General features: G+C 31.8%; 1 protein-coding gene and 1 long non-coding RNA gene across 6 annotated transcripts in view; one reads left to right on the plus strand and one right to left on the minus strand.

The window, feature by feature from the left end:
* Nucleotides 1-17091, minus strand: part of LOC118184669 (immunomodulatory peroxidase-like) — a 97224-nt gene that overhangs the window by 71278 nt on the left and 8855 nt on the right. The gene's annotated exons all lie outside the window — the stretch shown is intronic.
* Nucleotides 13322-17091, plus strand: part of LOC146993709 (uncharacterized) — a 106746-nt gene continuing 102976 nt past the window's right edge. For 3 of the 4 annotated variants that reach the window (XR_015038244.1, XR_015038246.1, XR_015038245.1), the window contains exon 1: nt 13322-13552. This is a non-coding gene — a long non-coding RNA (uncharacterized LOC146993709). The remainder of the gene's footprint in view (nt 13553-17091) is intronic. The other variant, XR_015038243.1, reaches the window with a different exon arrangement.

Raw genomic sequence — 17091 nt, forward strand, 5'->3', positions numbered from 1 at the left:
ATATCAAGAATCTGGAACCACTTTTTAAGCACTGCATCAGTTTTGCTAGACAGCCAGTCAAAGGAGATCAAGAGCAACAACTGCATCAAAAGAAAGTTTTCTTCCGTTGTCGGCTCGAAGAAACCGCGAAGCGACTACAAGAGATTTGGTTTTAGACCTACAGAATGCCACAGGAACGCGAATTAGCCGTTCTATTCCTGCACGAAAGCTTAAAGAGGATGGACGTCATGTAGAAAACCAATGGTTTGTGTCCCACGTACTCCAGCTGTCAGAGCGCCCCTTATAAACTGCTGCCGTCGTCCTGTACAATGGAGCCAAGAGGATTGGGCCCGAGTATTGCTTAAAGACGAGTCCAAATATAGTCTGAACAAGGATTCTGGACATATTTCATCTGGAGAGAGGAAGGAACACGCAATTTGCCTTCCTTTGTCCGTGAAATATCCCGTGGCTTGATGGTTTGGGGAGTAATCATGGAAAATGGGCGCACGGAGCTGCATATCTTTCAGGGAGACTTTGTAACAGCTCAGAGATTATATGTGGGCGAGATATTGAAATCCTAGGTTAGACTGTATAGGGATGCCGCTGACTCATAGTTTTTGTTAATGAGTGACAATGCCAATCAGTGATCGAGCATATGTGGTATAAGGATATCTGCAAACGGAAGATATCACTCGAATGGATTAATCACCTTACTGACTCCACTTGAACCCAAGGAGCATATATGGGATGCTTTACGGCGCCGAATTTCACCGCGCCAAATTCCTCCCGGGATCCACCTTTTAGAAGAGTAGCTTGCAATTCCATACAACTTGATCAACGCTTTGGTAAAATCTATGAAATAAAAATATGAAGTATGCATATCTCTCCGAGGTGACCATACACTATATCGAAGGAAAAAAAAAATCTACAACAGATGATTTAATTATTCTATCACTTTTTAATTTCCATAATTTTTATTTTAAATTCAAATTTCTGTGAATAATCCTCTGCCAAACATTGTAATTTATATTAACTAATGCTTTTGTAGGAATTTCTGCTATTAAGTTTTCATTAAGTATGAAATACGTTTTATTTCTGTCATTACTTTTTACGTAATTCAGAGTAAGAAATTAAAGAACTTAACATTAAGTGACTTTATGAAGTATATCAGTTAAGTTGTAGAAACATTAGGTTATTTCGAAGCATGAGACATAAAAAATGTGCAATGCCTTCAACGGGGATCTAAGCTTGGGCCTCTCGAATACGCGCCGAGCGTGCTGACCATTACACAACGAAGGCATGCTAAGAAGGCGGGAGAAATACCTTTATTCCTCCTTTCAAAGGGCGACTGGGGATTAATAGACCCAGTCGCCAAATCCTGGTGGTGGAGAATCATCATCCACCACCTTTTTTTTTACTTCCTTGTACGAAGTAAAAAGGAAGTCTTGTAATCGAGAAAAGTTTCAGGCAGCATATTTCAACGAAAATATCAATTTAGACTGCAATAGAATTCAATTTAACGATGTTTTTGTGTGATATCTGTACGTAAGAACAGAATAAAACACTCTTTTCTTTCAAAAAAATTATAAAAATGCTTTCAAATTAATTCTGAGCAAAATTTTTCGTGGCGTCTGTACGAACGTACGTACGTACGTATCTCGCATAACTCAAAAACGAGTAGCCTCAGAACGTTGAAATTTTGTATATAGGACTGCTATAACATGTAGATGTGCACCTCTTATTTTGGTTGCAATCGGCCACACCAAACGTATATAAATATATTTCTATATATATATCCACTCTGTTACCCGGCTCAGTGATCTCGGTTACTTTACTCTTATATGTTTGTAAATTGTACATTTTTTGCTTTAAAAATGATTGAATTATGTTATTCTTATCTTCCGGTTAAGGTTTTTACGCCTTTAGTATATCTGTATGCAATATTTTAAGAATTATCAACAATTTTAAAGCTGTTTAACTGCCGCTAAGCCTAATAATTTTTTTGATGGCGGCCATTGCTTGTTTACATTTGAAACAGCAGACTAGTGGATCTGTTGCCAATCTAGAGAAACTTAGCTTCGCAGCAACAAAGCAATTAAATCATTTTTTATTGATTTTTATGATTATGCGTAATCCTTTATGGAATTTTTTCCAGGAAATAAGTGTTTAAGATTTACTTCGTAATTTTTAATATAGATGTTTTGAGTTTTTGTGTATTTTTGCCTTCTCGCGAAGTGAGAACTGAATTAATTGAATGATAAGTACTCAATCGTCTGTGAAAAACTGTTTCTTTTTTGTTTTGTTTGCTTAATTTCTTTTATACATCATTCTAGCTTTAATACAGTATTTGGATAGAACGTGTGGCAACGATTAGATAATTATATTCTTTAAATGATATAAATTTTGTGCATTCTGAGTTATAATATGAACAAAATATAATACTGTTAAGTGAACTTAGCGCCAGAGTGTCGCTGTGGTAAACAAAGTGAATTTTAAAGAATGTATTTATTCTATTGTGGTTTATGCGCTGTTGGCGAAGTAGATTTAATTCAATCCAATAAGTTTAAATGAAATGCAAGAAAAAATGCGTATAATTTAATATTCCGTACAAGGAAGTCATGTGGTGTACACATCAAATTTTTTATTTCGGACCCCACTATAGCGACATCAGGTTATTTCGAAGGAGGAAACATGAAAAATGTGCAATGCCCTCGCCGGAACTCGAACCTTGGACCTCTCAAATACGCTCCGAGCGTGCTGACCTTTACACCACGAAGGCATGCTAAGGAGGCGGGAGAAATACCTTATAATGTGTAAATATAATTTTCAATAGAAGGGAAGGAAACTGAGCTTTACGCATGAGAACTACTGGGAAATGTTTATCATTCTGTTTCGACTAAAAAAAAAAAAAAAAAAAAAGAGAGAGGAAAAATTATTTTTAAACAGATTATAATGATATTTGTTATGAACAGACACTAAAACAGATGCATTATTTCATAAAGTGCCTTAAATTTCTGTGTTTCGCATTTATTAATTAATTGATTTTAAATTTTAACAGTGGTGGTGGTGTATTTAATTACGGCAAAGCACACTAGGGCTATCTGCCTAAGGGGAGGAATGCCTTTCGTGGAGGACTTTCTAAGGGGAACTGGCTCGTATACACGTTACACATGGGGAAAACCACGAAAACGCCCATGCAGCCAGCCCGTTCGCGGGATTCGAACCTCGGACCGAACTACCAGTGTTCAGCGTCTTTACCGCTCGGCCGCTGGTGGGCGATTTTAAATTTTAACAAATACGTTAAGAAAATATTTACTTAAAGTAGTTAAAAGCAATTTCCAGTTTCTTTTTTCTTTAGAGATAAAGAAAACAATAAATAAAAACAATAAATACAATAAACTTTATCTTCAGTTTATCACTTGATTATTACATGAAACGTTTAAACATCTTTATTTTCCAGCAATGCAATCAAATATAACGCACACGAAAAGTGTTGTAAGAGTTTAAAGAATACTTTTTAAAATTACGTAATTTAATAACCGATAGATAAACTATATAGACTATTTTAGCATAATGTATGCTAATTTGATAATTATTTAACAATTAACTTATTCGTTTAATTGCGAAATAATTATGTTAAACTTTATTTTATGTCTAACTTTTTCAAGTATAATGAATCGAGGAAAAAACTGAATCTTGAATTGCAACATACTGAAGAAGAAAATCATACTATAGCAATAAGAATGCTCCATTTCTTTAAAAATTTCAAAATTCTTTTTTTTATTATTTTTAGCCCAAAAGGCGCTTTAGTCTCGAAATGGGATTTTGTTTTGAATCACTATAAATCCACCCTTTCCATTTTCATTTGAGTTTGTTGCCATTGGGCAAAGTGAAAAGATATTTAACTTTATAATAATTTAGTCTCTCTCTTGTGCATTAACAAACGAAGCTATCTGAAGGCAATAAATGCAGCTCTGAAATCGCTAATTTTCGCACCTTTCAAGTTGCTTTTTTCGCTGAACTTTCATTGCCGTTCGGCGTGCTGCGTCGAAGTTCGTACGAGGAGGAATTTTGAGATGGCCATTTGTCTTTTCTAAACGGACGCATAGTAAAATTTTTTAATGGATTCATGTGACCCGTTTATTATTATTAAAACATAAAACTGATTTCCTTCATTTTTAAATATTTTTATATAATTTCCTTTCAAGTGTACATAGAACTAGATAAATTCTGCTGTGGCTCCAGCCCCTCTATTTTTTTAAATATTTTGTTATTTTTTTGTTGAATTGAATTTTATGTGGCATAGGTGGGAAAAACATGATATTGAATTAATAAATTTAGCACACAAAACATGAATAAAAAAGACAAAAAAGTTTTGCAAGCTGTCTTACTAAAAAACAAAATTGAGCATTGATACAATTAGCCGAGAAAAGACTGAAAAAATTTTAAAAATTATATCAACACTTAACACTGCAACAGAAATTCTAAACATAAACTACTTTAAAAATTTTTGTGATTTTGCTATTGATTTGTATAAATAAGCGTTGCTTAATAACTCACACACACACAAATGTGTTAGCAGGAGTGAGTGCAAGAACAGATTGGTAGAGTGCGAGCTCAACGAGAGCGTGGAAAATTTTAACAAACTCTTTTGTGGGTCTGTTAAAATCTGAAACTTTTCAGATATTTTTAGGGAGGGGGAGTGATAATAGAAGATAGTATCGAGCTTTTATCAGAAAGCTTTTCTAAAACATATTATGCAGTTTTTTAAATATATTATGAAATTTAAATTATAATTTAAATTGCTTGCTTTTAGAATTTCTTTAGAAACTGTTTAATACTCTACAACTCTAAAACCTCTAAACTCTAAAATCTGTTTAATATAATATGAATCAAAATATAACTCTAAAAACTGTTTAATATAATATTAATCAAAATACAGCTCTAAAAACTGTTTAATATAATATAAATCAAAGTATTCTGCAGAAATGCTCAGTGTTGTTTATGATGCATTATGAGGGTAAATAAAAGAGCATTTGCTATTATAAGTACTTACTTCTCAATCATCATTCTAATTAATAAAACTGAGCATTAAGTAAAACTATTCGCCAGCATTAGAAAATACGACCACGTGTCACTTCATTAATAAATAAAATTTATGATTAATAATAGATGTTGATTCTAAAGCACGTGAGGATTACATTTCACCGTAACCGACAAAAAATAAAAGATATCAAGAAAACTGACTTGAGTTTTAATCTTTCTTAAGAACTTCATTACGCATTTCATATTAATCTATGGGTTATTTGAAATACGTTTGTGCATTATTTTCATCCTAAAAGTACAAAAGAAATATTATCAATTTAGAGTACAAACTGTTTATCCTACAAACTACGAAAGAAATTTTTGCTAGGTTCATGGTTAAATGTAGGACACAGACAGCTATATCACCACTTTTTTCGGTGACTTTTTATATTGTATGTTAACAAGGAAGTAAAGAATAACTATCATCGATTTTACAATTAGGAGCATCCTTAGCCTCTGGTAAAGCAGCTTCTTAAAATATACATCCGCTGCCTGACTAGAAATAATAATCACCCGATTTGCATAACTAGTCTGAAATACCAGACGCACTGTGCCTTCCATACTTGACCACAAAGCAAAAAAATAGGGCGCTAGACAGATTTTATAAACGCTGTCAAGTATATTCATTCGCTTTTTATTTCAATGCTGATTTAATTTTTGATACAATGTTTCTATGAATGGTGTGATTATTGTCGAGAAAAGAAAAGTAAAAAGAGGAAATGCCATTTTTTTAACTCTTGTATCAGTGAATTTCTTTTGAAATGAAACAAAGTATTAGAAACCCATTTCCCCTCCGGCCTGGAAAAATGCTTTGGTCTAAAGTCAGTGAGACTACTCACAGTTGGTTGGTTAAGTGATTATGGAAAAACACGTAGTGCATATCTGCTTTCGAAAGCATGATGTTTTCGTTGAGGACTTTCCAAGGGAACATGGCTGATATTCATGTTACTCATAGGAAAAATATTTAGAAAAATCCTATACAGCTAATCTGTTCGCTGGAAAATGAACTCAGAATATATGCAACCGGAGAGTGGTCACTCAAAATTTGGAGTAGAGTATAGGTTTCTATTAATTTGAAGTAATATATCTATTGGCATTGCACTTTAATTGCTTTGCTACTAAAAATCTAAATTAGAGTAAATCTCCAAAGATTTAATCAAAACCTACACAAAAAATTTATTTTGAAAAGTAAGTGCTCCTGACTTTTCTAATTTATTTAATAAAAAATATTTTCCACCAATCAGAAGTTAAACAACAATTAATAATGAATAAGTACTCGAAAAATAAATTGCAGCATATATCTAAACATTTAAAAAAAAGCAATTTTTATTGATGATTTTTGAAAAGAACTTGTTATTCGATCAATAATTAGTCGTCTTACCGTTTAATGACAACATGTCTAAAATCTTAACTCTTTAAACAACTTTAACGCCAATCTTTAGTATTTTAAGGACTTTATTAATCTTCGTTCTTAAGTCTTAAATATTAATTTATATTAAATTTTAATATCCGGTGTAATTTTTAAAATATGTAATAATACAGCATGTTCATACTAAATGGTGGAGTATTACAGAGATGTAAAATCATTTTTATAAAATCTTTAGAAAATACATATGAAAGTAAGCAAATTGCTTAAATTTCTTAAGGGTGTATAAAAAAAGAAAACATTTGATCAAAGGCAATATGCCATTGGCGTATACAATTAGTAAGCTAATAAGATAAAAGCGATTTTTTCCATTAATATATTTTTTAGCATTTTAACTGAATCGAGAATTTATAACAAAATTAAATTTTCATGAAATATTTAGGTTCTTGACGAAGAAATTTAGAAGTATTCGCAATGTTTCATTGCAAAATTGCATTTGATTTTTTAAATCTTGAAAGGAAAGAACGCCCTTAATATTAACTGTTGATAACGCATTCTTTTTCATTCTTTCTTTTCTTTTTTTATCACACGTATTTAATTTGATGATACCTAGTTATATATTCTAAAAACGACTATTTCTCAATTCTACAATTCTACAATTTTGGTTTTGAAATCTGAGAATATTTTTACTACTTTGGTATGATCTATAAACAGAGTATAATCCCTTTTGTTTGCTGTGCTTCTAGAATGCGTATAACAGCTTTAGAAAAAGAATTTAATTCCCGTATCCTTTGCAGAATTCAAACAAGAATTTTACTATCTTATATTTTATATGACCAAAGAGTTAAAAAAACATCATCAAACTTATCTCCATATTATGTGTTGTCTGAGGATCTTCCTCATCTTGCTGGTTGCTTGCTAATTCGAACTATAATTTTTAACAATACCGTTGAAGATAATTTCCCAGTTGTGTGTTACACAGATGACAGTAAAATTAATAATCAAGTTGGGCTATCTTGCGTCGTTTTTAATCATGGTTTTGAACTGGAATACAAAGTCTTTACAATTCCCGATGAGTGAAGTGTTTTCTAAGTCGAATTACTGTGCATAAGTGAATAAATTAAGTGGATATCTAATCATTATTCAATAATGGTAACCTTCTTATTTGCACTTATTCTCTTTCATCCTTATATTCCCTTATGAATATCTTCCCCTGAAATAAATTAAATGTCACTACTCATGCGAATCTTAAAGACTTTTAAATTATTTTTTCTTCTATTCATCACAGAGTAAATCATAATAATTTTCCCTGCAATTTTGAAATTATTAAATTTCTAACTAGGCATGGTAATTTCATATCTGAAGACATGTGGGCTATCTAATACAGACTTGGTGTTTTTGCAGCGTCGTAGGAGTGCAAAGCCTGGAATATTTGTTATTCAACTGTTCAAAGCGTACGGAAGGAAGAAAAGAATTCCCTTCTCAATTAAACTCTACAAATATTAATTCCCCCCTTGTTCAGTATAAAATGTCATTCTCTTCTTTCTGTGTATTTATTTCTTGCGTTTCATCTGTGAATATGTAACTTTATTAGCCCCAAGGGCGTTAGACCAGAAGGTAATTTCATTTTGACATTTTGCGTTGATTCACGATAAATGTCTGTTCGCTTTTCAAACTGTTGCCATGAAATATTACAGCCCGGTGTTATATTTAAAGAAATTAAATAATGAATAATCTGCATAAATTTAGGTATGTTTCTCGCACTGTGATAAAAAAACGGTACCTAGAGTAATAAAATTTTGAAAAACGTACGTTTTCACCCAAATATGATGATCTTGGAAGCTCAAATTTGGACCTTGTTTTATTATCTAGTTTATATTTTGTAAACCTTTAACGAATTTTTGGATAACAAACTCAACAATTTCAAATCAAGCAATGGCAACACTGTACCTAAAAAATACATTTTTATCTCCAGCGCGCGAGACTATGTATCTGAAATTAGAAACATACGCTCATTTTAAAATTATTTCGCGATATTGCTGTTGAACTGAATTTTATGATTTAAGTGCGAAGAACATGATATTTAATAAATGAATATAACATTCAAAATTTTAAAGAAACGCCCCTTTGGGCGTAATGTAAGATCTGAAAGCTTTCAGATTTTTCTTTTTGATTAATTTTGCTACGTTGTTTTATTTTTTGCGTTGTGTTGTATTTTTTTACTTACCTCTGTGAGCCTTGTGTTATACTATCTGGTGCACAAGAAATTCAACTATTCTTAAAAAAATATAAAAATTGAATGGTTGATTCCTCATTCAAAACATATAAGAATTAGACATTTTGAGCGTGCTATGCACGTTCAAAAAATATAATTTACATGCTTTGTTTTTAAAGTCGAAATGTAATATTTTTTTATGAAATTAAAATACGTTAACTATTGAAACCATGAATAAAATACATAAACTTCCGTAGATCTCTTGCAGGTTTCTTCTGCAATCATTTTTCTATATCATAATATGATAATAAAATTTTCATTTGCAATAATAAAAATTTTTATAGGTTAACTTTGATAACTAACAGTAAAAGAAGGTACTAAAAAGATTTTTCTTTCCTTCTTTCAGAGATTTACACATTGATATTCTTATTTTTATGACTATTAACGAACAATAAATCATTTTAAATAGGAAACGAACACGATTTATAGCAAACGTAGTTCTCTATAGTTTATGTGAAGATAAGAGAAATCGTGATCACTGTTATCACCAAGATTATTGTTACGTCTAATGCACTGATATATCAAGTAAGCCACGAGAAAAAAAAAGAATTATATATTACTTTTCTAGATTTCAACAGGTATTTTAAACCATGAAAATAAGGTAAAATAGTGTATTGGCTACTACGATTAAATTTAATATGCAAAGATAACAGCCAAACTGTCAATGTTGTTCACTTCTTTAATATACGTGACGGTACTACTAAAAAAGCAGATGACAGATTTATGCTGTTTTCTCACATTGTCATGATTTTCAAGTTCAAAGTAACGATAAAGCTCAGACTAGAATTGCAAACCCTTTTATGTCTCGCCTTTATTGTGACGTAAAACAGGGAAGCATGGCATGCTTGGCCGAAATATAAAAGTCAATGGCTAATGCGAAAACAGGTTATACTGAAGGATGTGTGGGTTACAGCTGTGGTTAATTTCCTGAAGGCAAATCTGTGGGGGAAAGAAATGAAAAGGTGATTTATTAGTAGGATATATATGTTTTGTTAGCAAAATGTGGCTAAACCCACACAAAAAGAAAGCATTAGTTTTTTTTTTTTTTTTTTCCTTTATGCAAAAATATTTTTCCTTGGCATGGACTTGAAGATTTTAAGAAGTAGAACACAATGTTAAATCTTGGATTAATAGGCGTAAATAAATTTAATAATGAAATTATCCTTTTATTATTATCATTATTTTAATGGCCGGTCCCGCTTTTTAATAGCCATTAGCCATGAAACTAGAAGGGCCGGAAGTAAATGCCATTTCATTACGGAAGCACCTAACAGGTGGCCACCTTTGCTTCCTATGAAGAGACGGACAGTTTCAATACCATGCTTTCGCCGGGATTCGAATCCGGGCCCATCGTTACGGCAATCAGGGTCTCTAGCCACTAGGCGGTTTACTGGAATTATATACATTTAGAAAATCTTACTTACGGAAGGAAATTTAGAAATTGCTTAAAATGAATTGGATATGTCGTAATGGTATGTCATTAAATAAATACTTGTCTCATATGAAGCTTTCATCCTGGTGCCAGCAACAGAAAATAGCTACTAAGCTCCAAGCTTGAGGAGCAAAGATAAAATAATACCCACCGTTCGGAAAAAAAGAATGAGAGAGCGAAGGAGATGTTGAAGAATGAAGAAGAACTATCAAGACTAACGGGAAATGAATTTGTTTAAAATTTGCCTAAATGACATTTGTCGTTCTATAGAATGTCCAGGTTTTATATACAATGCCTAGATAAAGTATATAACAATTCATATTGATACTTTGCTTTAAAATGCCAGGCATTCTACAAAAAACTAGGTATTCTACGGAATGCCGGCTTTTCATACTTTTTCGGTAACATATAACTGCAAATCAGTAATTCAGATTAACGTTATTAAAAAAATACATAGAACTGATGAGAAAAACATGCGTGTGAAGTGATTATGATATGAAAGGTACAGATAACAACAGCTAACTGAAGGGTAAACTAGAGAGATTTTATGATTAGCAGAGTTATTATTTTGTTCATATGAATAAATACTATATAGTCTCATAGTACAGTGCACTATACTAAGAGTACCTCTTAAAATGAGCAAAAGAAGCCTTGTTTTTAAAAATAATTCTTGATTAGGCTATTAAAACTAAGAAAAAATTAAGCGAGACACGGGTAAGAGGGAATCCCACCGTAATTCTTAAGGCATAGTCCCATTAGAAAGATTAAAAAGGTGAGGAATGAAGCAAAAAAATCGTTCATGCAAAGGGTCCTATCAGGTCCTAGGCAATCAAGTCGGTATAATTCACTTATGTAAAATTTATATGTCGCTGCTTGCCAGCTTTTTAAGCTTAGAATGTCTTATATCCATTCGTAACAATGGTCCACGAATCGTATATCCCACGAATTCAAGTCTTATGAGTGGCTGTTAAAACGTGCCCATGAGATATGAATAAAATTCTTAATATTACGAATATTGCAAAAAGTCATAATTTTAAGAAATAGAGAAATCTGTCTGCAAACAACTGGGCATTATAAGAAAAGAAGTTTTTGCAATATATTTCCTAATATGAAGCGGCTACAAAATGGGCTATGTAAACTTGGTAATGTACGTTAAGGTTAAAGGTTAGAAAGTTATAGAAAGCAATGGAAGTTACTCTTTCACCTTTAAAATGAACAGCACTTCCTTGCAAGCTAAGAAATAATTTTTTATTTATTTATTTGTGCAAAATATAAGGTTAATCAACAGCAAGAATGTTTCCTCTTATTTGCAGATGAGTCAGAAATGTAGCTAGTTCCGCAACCGGTCCTCTATAAATAATGTTTTATTGTTGCAAACAACCCTTGTAAGCTTTGCTTCACTCACGCAAACTACACTGGTGATCTTATTCACCGATTTGAGGTGTTTATTCCATGAAACGCCTAATGTTTTCCTTCGTCCTACTTAAAATACCGGTATGTACTTTAAATCTTATTTTTATTCCCATTCCATATGGTTTCAAACGTCAGAAGGGACCAGTATTAAATAATTATTTAGTTTAAAACATTTTTAAAGAGTTTTTTTAGAATTTTATTTCTTTGCATAAATTTTCCGCCATCACTTTGTTATCAATATGCTTTAAAAATGGCCTATATTTAAAATGATTTCAAAGTTGGTGAAGAATATCTTTAAAAAGAATGATTAACCTTGACCTCTAACAACAGCTATACACAAAATCATATTTTGCTAGCTATGTGCAATGCGGCAAAGATTTTTTTTTTTTTTTTTTTTTTTTTAGTCCAAAGGGGCTTTGTTCCTGAAGGACTATTATTTTTCGTTTTGCGATTTTGCGTTGGTTCACTATAAATGTCCGTTTCACTTTTCATACTGTTGCCACTAAATGTTAAAGAGTCCTGCATTATATTTGAAGAAATAAAATAGTGAAAATCTGCATGTATATTTTCGAATTTTGAACGACGTGACCCTACTGCGAATATGGGCATGTGGAAGCCCAAATTTGAAATTTGGAATTTGTTTTATTATTGATTTCATATTTTGTAAAACTTTAACGAATTTTTGATTAACACACCCAAGGGTTTCAAAGCGAGCAATGGCAACGTTGTACAGAACAAAAGCATTTTTATCTTCAGCGCGCGAGTCTCTGTATCGGAAATTCTAATGATATGCTCAATTTAAAACTGTTTTGCGATATTGTTCTTGAACTGAATTTTATCGTTTAAGTGGGAAGAACGTGATATTTAATAAAAAAAGGGTAAAATAATGCCCATTTGGACGTAATTTATAATCTGAAACCTTTCAAATTAAAATTTTTTATTTTGTTTATTTATTTATTTTTTGTCTAAAGAGAGATAATTTCAATATATTCCTATATTTAAAGTTACACAGCACTTATTAAATAGTTTCAATTGACTAAATTATAGAATAAATTTTACTTGCTTTTTAGACAAAAATAAAATGTTTATTGCATCGATACTTGCTATTGAAACTTTGAAATCAGTTTCATATGCAAATTTTAAAGATTTAAAACTATGTATTAGTAACAGCTGAACATTAATAATAAATGAGTTACAATTTATTTAAGCTCATATCGCTCATAACAATGATAAAATGCTTTGTAAAATGGGTTTCAAAGTTATCAAATGAGGATCTACCTGTCACAAGATTCGCCTGAGTTCTTCGTTTTGGTATCGCTTTGAATTTGATGCGGAAAGTGTGTCAGAAGAATTCGTCTCAACTTATCGATGCGTGTAACTTCGTCATGAAATTATATTTTGCATGGAATGCTAGCTGGAATTCCTTTCAAAATTATAAAAAGTGTCCGGAGAAAACAAAAGTTTAATTTGATTGCCCTGTAAATTGTAATTTTACATAAGTATTATACCGGAGTCTTTTCACCTATTTTTTAGTCTTTGTTTAATAAATATGCAAAGATTTTAGTCTCCCAATCATCTTCACACTACTTGTAATGGATGAATTATTATTTAGATTTATGCTAATCGTTGTTTTGAAATGACAGTGTAAGGTTGCAACATTCTCCTGATACTACGATCGCTTTTTATCTGTCATCGAGCATGCTCAGACCTCGTTTCTGATAAAGAATCCAATGTACTCATATCGTTCTGCAGTTAAATAGTCACATCTGTTTATAAATGCCTTCGGACAAAGAAATGGATTTTGTTTAGGGTCTTACATATTCGCAGTAGCATTCAAGTGTATTTTTACGCACTTGAGAAGAATCGTCATAGTGACATAACAAGAAAGAACTTTTATTGTGACTTCCTAGCTGTGCAAGAACTATCATAGCGGCGTACTATAAATATGCCACGAGGGTTTAGGGTTTTACCTGAATCCAGAAATTCCAGATGGGCATGTAAGGTAATTTCTTCCTCCTTTACTGTGTGCCTTCGTGGTGTGTTCTTCAATGTAAATATTTCCTACTTCTATACTGCATACCTTCACGGTGCAGCTGGAATCATGGCCAGCTAGTAACCGAGAAGTTTGGAATTCGAAACCCCGCGAGGGCACTACACATTTTTCTCATTCCTGCTCCGATAAGTACATATTCTTAACTTTATTTGGAGGCATAATTATAATGACATCCATACTTAAACAGACCGCAGTACAAAAGTGGCCTGAAAAGACTGCATGCTCGTACATGACTATAGATTTTTTAAAAATTAAAATAAGAAATATCTTTAAAAATGCTTCTCAAATAAACAAGAGTTAAAATTACACTTTTACCATTTAAAATACTTTTAAGGAAATTGCACCACTGTAAGAGAACGCCAGCAAAACAGTATGATTTTTATAATGAGATTTTCTGGTTTCAAATATAACAATACATATGTTAGCATATACATTATTTAATTTGAAATATATATTATGTATACACCAAATGTTCATATTCAGAAACTGTTGCCAGTGTTTAATATCGGCATTGTTAAATCTATACAGCTGTGAGGGTTTTTGCCTTGCCGGTATTTAGATTAGATTCCAGAGTGATCTTCATCATCGTTGTGAAGTAGATAAGATCAAATTTTCGAACTGCTAAGAATTATAGAATTATCTAAACTTGATAAATATGCCTCTCCGAAAAGAGATCGGTTTTACTTCTGCTTTATTTCTTCTTCTAGAAACTACGTTTACAAAAAAAAAAAAAAAAAAAAAAAAAAAAAGAAGGCATTTTGTGCAGTGAATTAAATAAGTAATTTTCTATGTTTGAGGGAAAGAATCTCTGATGATTGAAAATATTGTCTTTCGAAAAACAATTCATTATGACAATAACAATATTGCCTATTCAAGTAGGAATGTAATATAGCAAAATCAATACTGAATACTGTCAGTTCAATTATGCATTCAGTATGATGTAAGATCATTCGTTTTAGGAAACTGAAATATTAGAACTGCGGGAGCATTTGAAGATTGTAATGGATTTGAGCATGGCGTTGATTTTTAGAAGCAGCTTAAATTTAAACAGGAAATAAGATTACCTATATCTACTGATTTCTTACTGCCATGATAGATTTGGTAAAATTAATTTTAAACGTAAAATAGTGGTAGTGGAAGACCAATGTAATATTATACTTCACGTTTACTATTGGTTCATCTATTTCAAAATTGTAAACGTATTTGTTCTATTGTTTGTTTTTCAATTAGGGGATAACGCTAAAATTGTATTATATTTTTTCGATGCTTAATTATTTCTTGTATTCTCTTTATCTTTAAACAATAAGTCTCTCTCATATGATGCTTTTATTAGAAATATGCATTTCACTTGAATAGGAGTGTAGTTGCACATAGCATAGCCCATAGTGTATAATGTAAAATGAAAAATATTCATCTGGGCAAAATTTGATTAACACTGATGGAGTATTGAGAGTTTATCGTCTATGTGTATTATAGTCGAACATAAATTAATCTACTTGAAATGAAAAGGATATTGAAAATCAGTGAGTTGCTTCTATTTACTCTACGCGAAATAAAGAGACACTGATAAACATTGAATTGAAAAACATAAAATTGAAAAAAGAAGAATTGTATAGATTACTCTATCCGAAAGGAGGAGACTGTCGGAAACCAGAAGAGTCGCACTTTGCACGCTTATATTTCTTCCGCCCATACAAGAACGTTAAATTGGTTTCGCTTCTGTATTTTTCTATTCTTTTCTCGTTATCGCAAAGTGCTACTGTTTTTTTAATGATTCCTATACTTGTTACTTTACCACCGATCTTTAAGACAACGCAAGTTACAACAAGTTTAAGTAACAAGAAAAAGCAATATTTAGTCAGCGTGGTTTGGCAATTCTAAGTTAGCCATATAGCCTGCTAGCAAATACTTTGAGCTGGACCGTTGCAAATCGTTGTCCTTTTAAAGGCTGGTGAGTGATTTTGCTTTCCGTTAACGATTAGTGTTAACTTCAGGAGAGCAAGTGGAACAGAGAATAGATATGTGAAGCCTTTAACACTCTTGTGTTTAAACAGAACCTTCTACTGCTAAGCAGTACCTTTCTGTTCCATGAGGTAGTTCTACAGTGGGCATGATGATGTACTTTCATGAAAGAATACCCGAAGCGAGTGATCTTAAAGTAGAACAGATAGGTAAATGGTTTTGTTAATTTGGAATTCGAAAAGAAGCGGTGGATAATTTTTGTTAACTTTGAGTTATAATACTGTCAGGAGTAACAAATAAATATCTAGCTACATTCTTGTTTCCTATTGAAGTTCAGTTTATGCGTTAGTTATTATGAGACCACGGTAATTCATCTGATCAAGGTTAAGCTAGGCAAATAAGGAAGTAAAATACAGTAAAGATACACTAAATATAGAAATTCAAAATAATAAGCATTTTATGAAAAGTCATTTCATTTGGAAAAGCTCATCTCTATCTTGCAAACAAATGGTTTTTATAGCTAGCAGACCAAACTGCACCTGAAACTTCGAGTGATATATTACTTGTAACAGTATAGAAATGCCATTCGTCGAAAAAATTGGAATTTATTTTCTCAATTTTTCAAATTTTATATGTGGGACCTTTTTAAAATTTTATTAAGCTATGGATCACCGGACATAATGTTCAAAACTTGCGCAGCAAGTTATTGAGCAAAAGTTTATATTCAGACCTAGCAATAGAATGAAATTACCTCAATGTCCAAATAATTCCATGAAATAAACCAAATACTTACTTGTTTTTGTTAAAATATCTAGAAATAAATTAAGATAAAATTTTTTAAAAATCAATAATGGAGCTGTTTCGCAGAGTTTAAATTTACTTACTAGAAATACTGCGCAAGGTAATAAAAATGCGATCGGAAAAGGTTCACTAACTATTGGTTTATTTTAACCATGTTTATACCTTAGACCATTGCATATTTCACTGGCGCTAAAAAACTGGTAAAAGCGCTAAAAATATGTGGGAATTTTATTACACAGCATTTTGTTTAAGTGTGAGGGGTCAAATTGTACTAGTTGCTGACAATTCGTTTATTACGGGCTTCTTTGACGAAAGCACTCAACTCAGAAAAAATTAACTTTATATTAAGGATAAAATATACTTTGAAGAATGAAAGCTTCTATTACTTTGCATTTCTAAACATTTTTCTTCAAGGTCAATTAAATACGAACAACTTAGTTATATTTGCGAAAAAATTCTGTGAAACCAAACGTAGTTGACCCATGCATTTTTTTTTTAATGTAAACCATGATTCCCTTCCGAAAATAAAGATGTCGTGAGAAAAAACGCCCATGAATCCTTCCTAAGGGGATAAAAAATATTTCCGTTACATCCGCATCTCAAGTATATGCATTCACGGCCGAGTGCTCGGAACTAAAGTAATCTCAGAACGGATTTTGTTTGGTTCCTTGCCGTTTTTCCTATTGTGACCTACTTTTCATTCATTTTGTTCGCAGATGAAAGAC

This window comes from Stegodyphus dumicola, chromosome 12 (genome assembly GCF_044657685.1).
Source record: "Stegodyphus dumicola isolate Sdum_Otavi_A_Nest chromosome 12, ASM4465768v1".
NCBI classification, from domain to species: Eukaryota; Metazoa; Arthropoda; class Arachnida; order Araneae; family Eresidae; genus Stegodyphus; species Stegodyphus dumicola.